The sequence below is a fragment of the Parasteatoda tepidariorum genome, chromosome 6 (genome assembly GCF_043381705.1).
Source record: "Parasteatoda tepidariorum isolate YZ-2023 chromosome 6, CAS_Ptep_4.0, whole genome shotgun sequence".
Taxonomy (NCBI): domain Eukaryota; kingdom Metazoa; phylum Arthropoda; class Arachnida; order Araneae; family Theridiidae; genus Parasteatoda; species Parasteatoda tepidariorum.
The window spans coordinates 18,278,483-18,292,918 of NC_092209.1; the positions used below are offsets into that span (position 1 = coordinate 18,278,483).

Consider the following 14,436-nt stretch of genomic DNA (forward strand, 5'->3'; position numbering starts at 1 on the left):
TGAATTAATAAATATATATATATATATTTATGTATTACTTTCTATGCATATCCCAAGGAAAACATTCAATTTCGCGTTTAAAAAGGAAAATTCTAGACATAGTTTATAAAGCAATTCCTATTCAGTATTACAAAGAAGAGAGCGATGGGGTTATTGCTAATTACTGTTGGTATGTAAGCTTGTCGGAGAAATTTTTTATTTTGAAAAAATAGAGATTTATATGAAAACAATAAAATTAATATTTTTCGGAACAAAAAATTAGGTTCTACCGAGATTTGAACTCGGATCGCTGGATTCAAAGTCCAGAGTGCTAACCATTACACCATAGAACCAACTTCCCATGCCGGGAATCGAACCCGGGCCGCGTGGGTGAAAGCCACGAATCCTAACCACTAGACCACATGGGACTTGTTCGGAGAGAGCGTACTTAAGAACTTGTTTCGTCTTCTTTTTTTTGCTTTGCACTCATTTTTACTCTTACATAATTCGCCAACACTTGCCACAAGCGCCAACATATTCCTTCTATCATCATACGTTAATATTTTAAAAATTGAAGTGTCCACATTATTTTTTTTAATCTATCTTTTTGTCCTTTAAATTTTTTACAATTATACACATTTTGTTTCCTATAATATTTTCATTGGAATTTCGGCAATTGTCATTTGTAGTGTTAGAAGAACAACTTTTACTTACATATCAATAAACTCAATGCAATTCGAACAGCTTTTTATTCGCTACTAAAAAGTTTTATTTTGCATTTAGAATTATTATTTATGCCTTTTTTTCATGATTACATAAATTATTTACGAACTTAAGAAATACAAAATTACTTTCTTTCCGTTTTTATTAAAATATAATTTTTTTAATGTTTTTTCTTAATCGATGTGCAGGCGTCATTCTTCAATTAAACCCAAATAACATGCTGCTAAAAATCACAGTAATTTATAATTGATTATAATTACTAATTTATAACTAAATATTTAAAAAATGCCATGTGAGTCTGTGTAATATTTCCTTAAACATATTTTATTTTATAATCATTGTTTAACTGTGGCAGAACTATCGCCAAGTCTTGGAAACTTCCGGGTAGCGCCCCTCGAGATATTAAAAATGTCATAGACTCAGATCCCCCCCCCCCCCCTGTCACAATAATTTTGTTTTTTTGAGGAAAAAAAAATTAGGGTTTTTAATGTTGGTCTTCTCATTTATTTTTTTCATAATGAACAATAGAACAAAACATAAATAATTCAAGTATTCAACGTCATTAAATAATAAATGTAATGCGTTTTTTAGAAACTTTGGCAAATCTGTCAATGATTTTTTCAACATCCAAATCAATTTCTCGATGAATGTTTAATAATGCGAGTCCATTTAATCGTTCTTGATTTTAAGTTGCTCAAGCCAAGTTTTGAGACGCCGAAAAGCTGAAAAGGAACGTTCTGCTGTTGCTGCACTAACTGGCAGAGTTATTAATATTCTCAACAACATATTGATTGATGGGTACAAATCGATGTCATAGGCATTAATAATCTTGGAAAGATCGTTGGGCAATTCAAGTCCTGCTTCTGTTTCACTATTAAACTATTAAAAAAATTATTATTATTATTATTTTCTTCAATTTGGGGAAGGGGTCATGACCCCCCCCCCCCCCCCCCCCNTACCCCCCCCCCCCCCCGCCCCCGCTGGATCTGTCACTGAGCCACACTCGGGCAAACATCCACATGATTTTTTTAAAATAATTTGCAAGTTTAAAATTTATTTGGTACCTTGGCGATTGCAGTTGGTGAGACAGAGCACGATACGAAAATATCCTCGAACAGCTGATCCAATTTTGAGTTAATGGCAACTCCTCAGCCTTGTAAGTTTGAACCCAATCCAGAAGACAAGGGAACTCCTGGATCAAGTATGATAGAAATTTTGCTTTCGTTTAGGAATTTTTGGTGGAGCTAACCCGCATTTACGTTACATGGAGATAAGAAGCACGAAAACCTACCATGGTTAGTCTGAGGGCTGAGGACCCTAGCCCATGATCCAACAACCACTCAAGATATTTTACATCAACACTGTGCTCGGTGCGAGTCGGGTGCCGAATTCGTATGGACCAGCCAACTCTGTGATTCGAACCCGGATTACCTAATCGAGAGACGAACGCTCTACCCCCTTGACCCACCACGACACCATTTAAAATATTCGTGAAAATGTCGTTTGCCGAAATACCAGCCTCGAAAATACCCCTTCTCAGTCAACTGAATTTGAAAGCAGTAGGAAACAGTGGGCCATATATTAATTGTTATAGAAGTCTTAACTAATTTCCATATTTTAACTATTTCTCACTTAATTAGTAAAAACTCATATTTTAAAAGCAACTCCAGGTATCCTATTATTTGCTTACAAAACCTGAAAATTTTATAAAACGTAGAAAGGTTATAATTTCGCTGCTGTAATTTGAGAATAAGATGTTAAGCCTCGTATATTTTAAACGCATCATGTCCGAACTATTTTCAGAAATTTCGAAAAGAGGGGCGAAGTACATTTCTTACATATTCCACGGCTATGAAATAAAAAATGCTTTTCCTAAAATAATAATAATAATGATGATAAAATATTGATAAATGAATAATAATAACAATATAAATTAATAAATAAATAATACATATGTGTTTAAATCAAGTGAATATTTTCTTCTTTAACCTACCATTTTAGTTCTGAATAGGCACAGTGCCTTGATTTAAAATCTAAAAATAAATATTTATATTATTAATCTATTGTGCAATTGGTAGACGCAAAATAAATGCCAAAGAAAAAAAGTGACCATCTTTAAAAAATGGAACATTTTGTTAGTAGAACGTTGGACAGAAATGTGTTTACCTACAAAATATTTTTAAAAAATTATGGCATGAAATTTAAAATTTTTTTATTTTTAAAGGTATTTCGTGTCGAATATATTTTGACGCGAACCGAAAGTATATCAAAAATATAGCAATTTTATGAAAAAATGGATTGAAGTCGTTTTTCGTTATTCTTTCACTTACTTTCAACTAGGACTGTAAATGTATATGGCAAATGAGGTATTTTGAGAACACCCTATTTCGGGGAAGAAAAATTGAGTTACTTCTAATTTATTTCGTTTTAAATATTTTAGTATGATCAGTGTTTCATCTATTTCCTATTAAAAGGATTGCAGATGAGTTTGTAACATTTTTAAAGTAGAATATTTTGGATGAGTGATGATTTTACGGAGTTCATTCTTGTTATTGTATACTCTTTCCGAATCGAAAGACTTAAATCAGTTATTATTTAAATAAAAATAACAATAAAAAAGGATAAAAAATGCGACAACGGGGCAAACAAATACAGGGGAAATTAATGCAGGGTTTAACTAAGAAAAAAACGCCATAAAAACTTTTTTTAACTAAAAAAAAAACAAACAATTTTCGAACAGAATTTTCCCGACAAAAGTACTGGAATCCCAGTNCTTAAATCAGTTATTATTTAAATAAAAATAACAATAAAAAAGGATAAAAAATGCGACAACGGGGCAAACAAATACAGGGGAAATTAATGCAGGGTTTAACTAAGAAAAAAACGCCATAAAAACTTTTTTTAACTAAAAAAAAAACAAACAATTTTCGAACAGAATTTTCCCGACAAAAGTACTGGAATCCCAGTTGAAGTTGAGTATCTAATCGAACTTAATAAAAACTTCGAATAAGTTGTTTTTTTTTAACGAAAAATTCACAGATATTTTTAGCGGAAAAATGTTATTTCATCTCTTCTATTGGGGTATAAATGTCCCTATGTTGCTGATATTTTCTCTATTCTTTCAGAGCATATAACGACAGTAGACACGTAATTGTGAAAAAACAACGGTTTTTACTTGTAAATGGTTGCATGCTATGCAGTGAAAATAAGATGATAATTTGCCGTTAATACGCATTCCTGTAAGAAGCTAGATAACAAAGCCCCAACAAGCGTGTGAAAACAGAAAGCCGAAGGTAAGCGTGAAGCCACTTTAGGTAGAGGGGTGGTGGGGAAAGCTTATTCTCTTCACTTCAAAGGAAGCGTTGTCCAACCAACCGGCATCATCATACTCACTCAAGGCGGGAATAGAACCGGTCACAAGAAAATAGCTTACCTTGGAATAAAACCGCATCTTTTTTGAATCCGAGCACGTTTTTATATGAAAAACGAATTTCTTTTGTGATTTTTCGCCAAAAATTTCATATTGGAATAATTCTTGGAGCTCATTTTATCGTCTTCCATATTTTGTGAATACATATCGTCTGCTTTTTTGAAAACATTCTTTTGGTGAGTGCAATTCTTTTTATATTTTTTCATCATTTGAATTATAAACTATTATTTTTAACTGTTGCAAACGAAAAAAAGAATTTTTTTTTTTATCAAATAATGCTACGAGTCATAATGGAGAATTTCCTGAATTATCGTCTGCGAGGGAAGCGTGGACCCCTCGCGCTTTACGTCCGATCGATAGGCCGATCGTGACGTGTGTTGCTAAGGGATCAGCTCGGATAGGACATTATATTTTGCATTATTTTTCGCCCACATTTGAAGAAATGGGTGTAATAGGCGAACAAATTGAAAATGGTGGCAGTATATTGCAAGTGAAAATCTGAATTTAGTAATTTGGTATATGCATGAAAAAATATGTTATAAAAATGCTGTATTAAAGTGAATTTTTAAAGAAATTTAATTTTATTTATAAAATTATTAACTTCTTTTAAAAATTGAAATTAAACAAGAATTTTAATTTTGTACGAAATGTTCTTTTTCTAAAACTTAGTTTATATATAAAAATTACATCATAATATAATGAAGAATATAATCATTCAGGTCCGTACTATTTTTTTTCTCCATAATTTAATCATAAATTTTTCCCTCATCGTTATGTTTTCTGTTATATAAAAAATTATAATATTCTAATTATATTTTATACCAGTGAATAGGGATTTGCGATAGGGTCTTGTATAAAATTTGCTTAATTTTTGAGTCAAAAAGGAAGTTTTATTACAACATTTTATTATTATGTTGCACTCTTTCCCCCCAAATAAGTCGTTATTAATATTTTTAATTATTATAAATCATCATGTATATTACTATATGGTGTAAATCATTCTTTTTCTGGCTATAGTAAATGCTTTTTTGCTTATTTTTTACTAGTTTGTTTTCTAATAAATAGTCCTTATTTTTCTAATTTTTTTTCACATTTAATATTTTATATTAATTTGTTTTCGTGGAAATGTAAAACTATTAAGTTATTTCCTTTATATTTATTAAATACATTTTTTTGTTAAAAATTAAAGAATTTATTTGTTAATAATTTTATTAATGCATCTAATATTTCATTTAAGTCTTATCGCTTCTTCATATATTTTGTCCGAAATGATGTTAGAACATGATTTTTATCGATGATGTACTATCAGTACTATTAAATGCTATCGGTAACAGCAGGGGGAAAATGTATTTATTCCTTAGATATTTTTCATTAATCGATAATATTATTTTTTGTACAATTAAGTTTTCGGTTTACTAATCTGTAATAAACTAATAACTTTATTTAGTTTTAAACAACACAATATTATCTGAATAAATAAAGTTAAATGGCATAAGAAACGTTCGTTGAGTAGAGATGTTGTAAAAATCAAAATTTTTGCATTGGGGTAAAAGGGTTCATCAAACTTTATTATTATTATATTAGAAAATAAAATTTTACTTCTTTTAATTTTTCTTTTATCTGACCTGAAATGTTTTGTCGGAAATGAAATTTTTTTTCAATGAACTTTTTTATTAAGAGGTAGTGTAAGAAATGTGACCGAATTTGAGGTTGAGTAATGTGTTATTTTAACAAAAGGAAGTTTTACACCTTTTCAGTCGATTGCAGTTACGGAAACTTCAGATATTATTCTTATTTTAAGTCTAAACTATGTTTTTTTTTTTTTTTTAATATTTATTTTTGTGAACAACACATTAAAATCTATTTCTGTTCAGCATTATTTTGTAACCCAAAAGTTATTAAACCCTTAAGTTATTTATGTCCTTTATTATTTCCTTTATTATCTTTAATAGTAAAGATTTTTAGAATGAAAAAAAGAACAGAAATTTTTTAAGCAGTCGTTTTCTATGGATGAGACAGTTAAAGAATCAAATGTAATTAGGATTTTTTTCCAGCTATTTATTTATTCCAGGAATTTTAGATTTCAGTCTATTCAACACGTATGTCTTTTGCAGCTGTTGAAGGTTTATTGAATCGAATTTATTGGAATCACGTGTTGAATTCATTCTTGGTTCGTAAATAGTATGCCGCAGATTTTTATATTTGTATTTTTCCTGCAAATGGCTGGGGAATAAAAATCACAGCGCGGAACCAAGTGCATTCCTTTCGTTCTTGCAGTTGATTTCAATATCTTTGAATTCTAAAAACCGTTCATAAAGTATGATACACCGTACGGGAATATGAAATGAAATTCTGTTTTGTCGTTAAGGCTTGTTTGGAAAACAGCAAATAAATAAGCTTAAGTGCGATAAATGATTGCCTTGATTGTTGTTCATGAAGCTGTGTAAAGTAATAACTTCATGAAATGGCTGATGGGCCAATAAAATTATCACCGTACATTTCAATGAAAATTCGGCTATGATTAAATATCAGTACCTTAAAATATAAGCATGGATATGTGATTATATAAATAAATAATTTCACCATCCCTATAAGTCATGCAAAGGGGCCGTTTAAATATTGCATTAGCACCTAACGGGGGAGGGCTTGTGATTTAGTTATTTTTGCTGACCTGGGGCAAAGAGGGGTATGAGCAGTAATAATAAAATTATGCCCAAATGTCAGGGGCGTTATGAATATTAATAAATTATATTTATAATTTATTAATAAATTATATTTATCTTAATAAATTATGCCAAATTCGTTAAAATCTCCTATACACAATATTTCTTAAAATTGTAAAAATAAATAAATAAATAAAAAAAATCTGACCAATAATAACGCATGGAAAAATTTAAAAATTTGTAATAATAATTAAATTTATGGAAGAAAATAGTGAAAAAAAGGAAGAAGCACGAAAGGTTCCTGCGAGAAAAATTCAGCTCAAAATTTCATGAAAACTTAAATCATGCTAAGTTATGTGTATTTGTTTGAATTAATCCTAAAATTAAAGTCAGAGTAAATCAGAAACCAAAGGAGTGTTGTGACATCCTCATATCTATGCATTGAAGAAGGTTTGAAATTTTCTTATATTTTCTGACAAGAGGGGGGGGGGGACTAAAATTGTAAAAAAAGATGTTTACTTGATATTTTAATGGCCCATAAGGCCATTTACTCAGAAGACAAGGAAAACCTGGAATTTTCAGGGAATTCGTTAAAACCAAATTAAAACTTAAAATTATTTTTGAAATTTACTCTTATATACTTTTGTAGCCATTAATAGTACTGATGACAAAGAAAATAAATGTTATAGGTGGAGTATGGAAATATTTAATTGAATACATATAAGTACCTAATACTAGGTTGAAAATTTTACAACTAAATTGTATGTGATTATAGTGAAAAGGTTATTTCAATAAAACATTCAATTTTAAACTTTAAACAGTAATAATTAAACATTTAACGTTAAAACATGCAACCATCAGGATAATAAACATTTTTGAAAGGCCATTTCGTTAAATATTATCGAAATTTTAGGGCTGTAATCGTAAGCAATTTTATTTAAAAAATTTTTTTTTTTTATCTTTCTATCTTTCTTTTTTTTAAATTTAACCANTTTAAACTTTAAACAGTAATAATTAAACATTTAACGTTAAAACATGCAACCATCAGGATAATAAACATTTTTGAAAGGCCATTTCGTTAAATATTATCGAAATTTTAGGGCTGTAATCGTAAGCAATTTTATTTAAAAAAATTTTTTTTTTATCTTTCTATCTTTCTTTTTTTAAAAATTTAACCATAACTTTATTTAATAAATAAATATAAAATTAGTTTAACAAATTTATTTTTATTTAAAACTGCAGAGAAGTTACAATTTTTCAAAAGAAACATCTGCTCTTTAATATATAAATAAATGCTCACCATCTTTACTTTAAAGAAGGTTAAAAAACAAATAAATAAAAATGTAGCCATGTTTAGATCTACATAATTAGAAATAATTAAAGATGAAATATTATGAAATGGAAAAAGTCAAATTTTAAACTATTTTTGAAACAAAATTTATTTTTTACTACATACAATTCCAATTGCATCAATTTAAAATACTTTACCATGTTTAAAACTCGTCTGGTGGATACGAGCCCATGGTTTTAGGATTTCCTTTTCTGCTTCTTTTTTTATTATTTTTATTCAAATGTTCCATCACCCCCTGCTAACCAGATGTAGTTGATCACCTTGTCAAGGACAAACAATTCCTTGTCCTGCATCACCTGCAATAGTCGAACTCCTATTTCAGCGCAAGTTCTTTCACTAGGTATTTAAATATTGGAATAGATGTAACCCAGCTGATTTCATTCTATTTATTTTATTTTCCTGCACACAATATTTTTATCTACTTCTCGCTCATTTATTTTTAGACCTAATACTGTTTTTCTTGTATAGATATGATTTTTGTTAAGCCGGTATATCAAGCTAGGCAAGTATGCTATAAAAAAGGGCATAGAAAATTTGCGGCCTTTTTCTTAACTAAAGAAAGAACGAAATCTTTTTTCCTGGCCATTTGAATCGTTTGGTTTACGTAATTCTTAAAGAGCAAAAAAAGTTTAAAATTATAAGTTAAAGTAAAATAATGCTACAAAAAGCGAAAAAGATTCCAAAAATTTGCCATTTAGAAATCGTTTGATGTTTACCATCAAATAATAATAGTTATTTCAGGAATGGAATATTTTAAGTACTTGCCTCAAGTTCCAAATTATTTTATCAAAAATGTTTTGATTTGATATAATTTGTTCTAGGTATTTATTTGCCCATCCGCGTGTACTGTGTTGAGATTTATCTGCAAATAAAATCGAAATAATTTTAGTACCTTATTTTGAACGTGGTAGGTATAGGTATTTATAAACACTGTCGTACTCGTAAAACTATTTTCAATCGCTACAATAACAAGCTTAATTTCCTAGCACTGTTAAAGAATGTTACGTAAAACTTGACGATTGATATGATTAAGATTCCAATTCGTTTATTCTACCTTTCTATGATTCGAATAAAATAATCATATGCGTTTTTTTTTCTTTCTATTAGAAGTTCTATTTTATTATGTTGAACACATCGTCGTTAAATAACATGAATCGGTACATTTGTGAAGATAAGTCTAAAAGAGACAATTTTAGTGTTTTTTTTTTTATTGTTTGCCTTTTTTGTGATGCCATTTTGAGTTAAATAAAATTCCATTCTCAAAAATTGTCAAACGATGTTATTTACCATAGGTCATAAAAAACGCTCCTTTTTACTGTTTTTAAAATGCTATTTCCAGTGTTCTTTCGCAGCTTAAGTAAAATTATGCTGCCATACTTTGTTCTTTAATAGCCGACTTTTATCTTTGCAGAAACTTTATGGATTTACGTCTACGTGAAATTTCGTAACATACTGTTTTGCGAGCATGTAATAAAATTCTCCACCTTCTCTAGCATTTGAAATTTCACAATAATAAGTTTTTCTATTTTTTGAATTAAAACTTGAATTTGTACTGCCGCTTATTTATATAGTTTATCTTTCATAATACAAAACCGGTGCTTAAAAATCCAAGATAAACTCTTTTCTGAACTATTTAACCTTCAGTTATTGCTTAAAGTACCGTTCATAAATTACGACACACTTTTTGTCAACATTTTTACGTGCGCCTGGCCTAGCATATCAGAAACGAACATACGTCATATTTCAAATTTTATGTTTAAATTTTAATTAAATGTTTTAATGACATTTGTGAGCAACAATGGTTAGATGTGTACTTATTTTGACAAAAAAAAGGTAAAAACTAATAATGAAAAATTTTTAATCTGTTGATTTTAACTGTTTTAATTTTAAGCAAAATGTATGAATTCACGCTTCGTATTACTCCCTAAATCTTCTTTATTACAAACTGTCACAATTTCTAGATCCTCCTCCCTCCATTTTAATAATTTGTGGAAGGCCTTGAAGATTTCTTTTGTTTGTTAAATAAATGTGCACCAATTAGAAATGTCACTCTTCTTTCAATTCGTAAGAAGTTTTTCAAATTTTTCGAACTCTATCGATAAATCAAATGGAAAGCTTAGAAACTGTGTTTAATAATAACAGGATGCGTAGCGTTTTTAAAAAGTGCTTAAAGGTGCTTATTTTCGATTTTTGTTTTTTAAAAGCCCTTAAAGGTGCTTTTTTCATTGGTGCTTAATTTTTCTCTTTTTCAAAATGAGATTTTTCCTCTACTATGATGATTTTCGCTTCCAATAAAGCAGAAAGACACAGTCCACATTGTTCTATTAAACGTTTTTCACAATTGATTCAACCCCAATCTATTTCGGCGTATTGCCAGTCCGTAGCGTGTGAAAACGCTATTCGTTTTACATGATTCAAAATTTCATAATTTTTGACAATAGTCAAAAACATGCCAATTTTTTTTTTTTACCTGACGGTAAAAACAAGATAAAACCGTTAATTGTCAAAAACTTTCCAACCCTGCGCCTAATTATGATATTTTTTTAAAGTGCTTCAAAATATTTTTTGAGTGCTTGAAAAGTGCTTAAAAGGTGCTTATTTTTTGTTGAATAATTTGGCTAAGCACCCTGAATAATAATAATAAAAAAATTTATGATTTAAACGTATAATTTATCATGTAAGTTTTTCCGTAGTTAAAATATGAACATGATCTTGTTAAAATTTTTACCAGGTTAATGACTCATTTTCTTTCTTTTATTTAAACCTTTAGCTCAAAACACTTAAAATTTTATTTAACCAATAACTCAATCAAATGACGAGTTATACACTACTTCTTAAGTACACTAGTTCTTAAGCTTTTTTTAAATTATTTTTTTAAGAATATTATGTACAATGTCAAAAGTCTTCTACGAATCAAATTCCTTTCTTTCTTTTCTATTCTTTCTTTCTTTTTTTTAAATTTTTTTTAAAGAATATTATAGTTTTTAGAGAAATGTCTACAATGTCTTCTACAAGTCTAGTTTTTTTCCTCACCAACTTTAATAAGTCTATGGTGTCGTCTACAAATCTAAGTCTTTTTTTTTTCCAATAATAATATCATTTTTAGAGAAATATTACCACCATACTTCCAGTTTATATCATAAATGTTTCACCAGTCAGTTATCATGAAAGTCTCTTATCAAGTCGAATTCTTTTTCCTAACAATTAAATTACAATTTTATAAAAATTCCTCCAAAAAAAGAGTTGTATACTATAATCTAAGTGAAGAATTAAGCAAAAGTAGCATGGAAATTTGAGTGACAATAATATATCAAATAATTATATCAAATAGTATGGAAATTTGAGTGACACCTTCAAGTCTTAAGATCCTAAGCGAGACATGAAATTTGTTAAGTGCGTGTTATTATTCGCTTCGTTGGATTCTAAATTGTAAATTAAAAAAATAAATAAATAAAACGAAGAGAGAGAAAAAAGAATTTATTTGAAGTAAATGTCAAACTGTGACAGCTTTTTATTTGTTCAAATAAGCTCAAACAAAATTATCCAGACATTTCATAATTACCATGTATAATCCCTGTTCAATCGAAACCTTTTTATAACTGCCGACTTTGTAACATGAGAAAGAGTCTTGGAAAAATCATATCAGGTTCAACACGTGCTGTTTTTTTTTCTTCTTTTTTTTATTAACTGAATTGTTTTATTTTTCTTACGATACTATCATATCACGTGGTTAAGACAGATATCAATGCGGGATCGCTTACATTTGAAGTTCAAGATCGTCCCATAGTGATTGGCATGAAACAATCGAATAGATTATTAATTGTTTCAGAACTAGATACTAGATGTTCGATTAAGTTATTATATCAACAAGTATTAAGGATTGTGTATTAATTGTTACGTTGGTTTAATATGAATGAATAAGACGTTATGGGTAGAGTAATAGTTAATAATGTCTGAGAGTTAAGTTGACCTCTAGAATTGTGTGAGGATCAATTATAAGGTCGGAAAATATACGTGAATAAATGTAGATAATTATGGAATCATAATTCGATAATAGGATTATGGAATAGCGAAATATTAATCAGGGAGTAAGATAAATTTGGGTTCGTTAACATTTCCTTTACAATTTATTTTATCGTAAAAACGATTCTTTCATATATTATTTTTCCTTAAATAGGGGTCTGTTTAGAAGAAATTTGGGTCTGTTAACGGACCCTTCACAAAATGTCTTTTCATAAAAACGGGCCCTTCACAAAATATTTTAACTTAAAAACGGACCCTTCACAAATTTGTTTATCTTCATTACTTTTTTGTTAATTGAATAAACCCTTCCCAGGGCGAAAAACAAGAAAGATGGATGTAAACGAATTCATTTTTGTCTTCGCAGACGATTCTTCCGTCATTCGTCCAAAATTAATATTCTGCATTCAGCAGTATAGACTAAATACCAAATATTTGTATATTGTATTTGTATGTATCTCTAATTTAGAAGCAGCAATTGCTGTTTATTTTCAAACATTTAATTTTTTTAATTATAATTTTCCAGTGCTGAGCATAATTTTGTATCTTTACAATTTAAAAACTCCTTGAAAAAGTTTTTTTGTAATAACCAGACCCTATTTGCGCAAATTCATAAAAGCAGGACCCTGGAATGTAAGTAATTTTTTCACAATTTCACAAAAAACGGACCTTTCACAAAATGTTTGAACAGACCTCTGTCTTAAAGCACATCCTATAGTACGTTTTTGTAAGTTGATTTCATAATTTAAAATATCGTCTGCACTAATTCATTTGCATATTTGAGCACCGCCTCTCGACCCATAAAGATTGAGTTTTAAAACGTGAAGATCCGATCATTAGATTAAAAGTTTATATCAGGTTAATCCGTTTTTTTTTATTTATTTTGTTCACTGTACGAGATGTTGGGGGGAGGGGGGAACACTGTAGAGTCATTGATATTAAGAAAGGGAGTGTCTGTAAATTCGTGTGACGAAATTACCTGTGACGGTTTAAGGAGATTATACTTATGGATTACAAATTCATTGTGAGGCTTCTGTCATTCTCATATGTCACCAACCATGAGTCATCTCAATATGCTTCACTAAATTCCTCTTTATGCGAATAAACTTGATTTCTTGAATTAAATACCTCCTTCTCTTTAGGTTTATTGGAAGATAGTAGTATTGTTTTAATAGTTAATGTGTACGTTACGTATAAAATAGTCACCTGAATTTGGTTGTTCTCTAGCAGTAAATAAAATTAAGGTGTCAGGAGGATATTGGTAACTAAAAATTTCATTTTTAGTATATTTGATTTATTTATTTTCTTTTGGCGTGTTTGATTCATTCTAGACCTAAAAATAACCTGTTCGCCAAATGGCGAGTCAACCAAGAATAGTGGCCACTTAAATTAGGTAAGCAATTGGTCACTTTTTTGGAAATTGTTTAACAATTAAGGTATTTCAAAGCAGAAAGACACTCTAAAACAGAATTTTCACTAAAATTTCCTATGTCTCCATTCAAAGTTTTGATTCTTCGGAATCTGTCAATTTGTGACGGAAAGATTCATGTAGAAGATTTCTTTAACAATTCACAAATTTCAAAGTTGTAATGTATATGTTACTGTGAATGACCGAATTTGGTAGTTGTTGATTTCCACCGGTGAATGTTGAGAATCACATAGTTGCTTTAGTAAATGTCCAAAATAAATACTATGTCTAGTTAAGTACATTTGCCCGGTATACCCTACATCAGTGTATTTTTAAGGTCAAGTGCCACTGCCTACTGCGCATTTAACCGGTACTCCAAACACTGATGTTTCTCCTGATATATTTTCTGCAGTTATTAAAATATCGAATAAATATTATAATATCAAGGAATAAATTATTATCAAATCGGATATGACAAATATTTCGTACATTCACCAAAGCGACTTCGTGATTGTTGCGACTTTGGTATATGTCCGAAATATATACTAGGTCTAGTTAAATGCTACTGCATGGGATACATTTGCCCTGTATGCCCTATATCAATGTTTTTTAAGGTTCAGTGACACTACCGCGGTATGCGTTTGCCTGCTATACCCTACACCAGGGGTGTCAAACTCAAAAGTTAACTTGGGCCAAATAAACAATGCTTAACTTTAGGTGAGCCGCAAAAAAAGAAAAATCAATGTTCATAGAAACAGATATTTTTATTTCGAATAGTACATTGTAATAAACATACATAAAGTTAAATTATTGTTTGATACTTGACATCTCTTCTCTGCTACTATCTTTCCTATTTCGGGAG

General features: G+C 29.5%; 1 protein-coding gene and 2 non-coding genes across 3 annotated transcripts in view; 1 reads left to right on the plus strand and 2 right to left on the minus strand.

Moving 5' to 3' along the window:
* Nucleotides 1-260: 260 nt before the first annotated feature.
* On the minus strand, nt 261-332 carry TRNAQ-UUG (transfer RNA glutamine (anticodon UUG)). Its single transcript has one exon. It is a non-coding gene; the product is annotated as a tRNA-Gln (tRNA).
* A 3-nt stretch (nt 333-335) lies between these two features.
* On the minus strand, nt 336-407 carry TRNAE-UUC (transfer RNA glutamic acid (anticodon UUC)). The gene has a single exon. It is a non-coding gene; the product is annotated as a tRNA-Glu (tRNA).
* Nucleotides 408-3,982: 3,575 nt separating this feature from the next.
* LOC107455266 (probable serine/threonine-protein kinase kinX) overlaps nt 3,983-14,436 on the plus strand; it is a 100,106-nt gene continuing 89,652 nt past the window's right edge. The window contains exon 1 of the mRNA XM_043051649.2: nt 3,983-4,308. The gene's annotated coding sequence lies outside the window, so the exon portion shown is untranslated. The remainder of the gene's footprint in view (nt 4,309-14,436) is intronic.